Source organism: Lolium rigidum, chromosome 5 (assembly GCF_022539505.1).
Source record: "Lolium rigidum isolate FL_2022 chromosome 5, APGP_CSIRO_Lrig_0.1, whole genome shotgun sequence".
In the NCBI taxonomy this organism is placed as follows: Eukaryota; Viridiplantae; Streptophyta; class Magnoliopsida; order Poales; family Poaceae; genus Lolium; species Lolium rigidum.
In genome coordinates, this window is record NC_061512.1 from 46,694,071 (window position 1) to 46,695,306 (window position 1,236).

Sequence of the window (1,236 nt, forward strand, 5' to 3'; positions counted from 1 at the left end):
GATCCCGGGATTTAATAAAATTGTCTTGCAAGGGAACAACTGAAAAGCAGGAAATCTAAGCCGGAGGGGCATCAGTGGAGCCGGCGGCCGGGTCGTCCTCAGGCACATCTTCCGCCTCCTCATCATCCATGTATTCTCCATCGGATGGAGGAGGGTTCGGGTCCGCGACGAAGAGCGTCTTGTCGACGAAGTCGGCGATGGTGCTGGCTCGAGCAAGGCGGGCGGCCTTGAAGTCGGCTGGGAGCTTGTCCTCCACGCCGGCTCGCCGGAACTCAAGCTGCCCCAGGTCCACCTCGTTGTACCAGGAGAGGACGAAGGACAGCGCCATATCGGCACCGGCGCGCGTGGCCGACTCCTTCCAGTCGAGGAAGCGGTCCGGCGCCTGCTCCATCGAGGAGATGAGGCCGGAGATGTCTTGCGGCGCCGCCTCCCCAGGCCACAGCATGGGCACCAGCTCTTCGGCCGCCTTCCGCAGCTCCCGGCCCGAGCTTGGTGACGGGCTCGATGCGGGCAGCCATGGACGCCGTGATGGTCCTCCATGGAGAAGTACTCCGAGCTGCCCTCGCCGGTTTCCCGCCTCCCGGAATCGCGCCGACGCCAACGGCTGCCAAAGCCGCCTCCCGCGTCTCCGGAAGGCCGCTGCAAGAAGAAGAAGCAAGTCAGAAACCGTCAAAGCCGAAATAAGCTGAAAAATGCAAATTTTCGAAGTCCTAAACCAAAAGGAAAAGCCTGGCGGCAGCCGGCAAGAACCGACCGCCACCAGCCCAAAAGATGAGGATAACGAAGAAATCAGAAGTTTCTGCTGCCGGCTGCCAACAAAAGTCGGCAGTCGACAGCCGAAAGCCGGCAAAGGGAAGGAACATAAAGATGCACTCACCCGCCAAGCCGCGATCAAGCGCGCTGAAATCATCAGTCCAGCGCTTGGCGGTAGCCGTCGCCTCGTGGACTTGGCGAGTGACCTCCTCTGCCGGCCGCAAGTCGCTGCTTCTCCACCTCCGACAGCCGCCGGCTCAGATCATCCACCTTCTCCTTCTCCGCCGACCTGAGGGAGTTGAGCTCGGTGATGTGGTTCTTCTCCAGCAGGCGCAGCCGTGTCGGCTCCTGCTCGGCCGGCTTGAGCTTGCCGGCGGCGGATCGGCCCGCCTCCTCGCTCTCGGCGCACTGCGCGCGAGCGGCTCGGAGACCCGACTCCAGCTGCGGGACTTTGGCGGCTTCAGCTGCGGGGCGGCCGGAAAG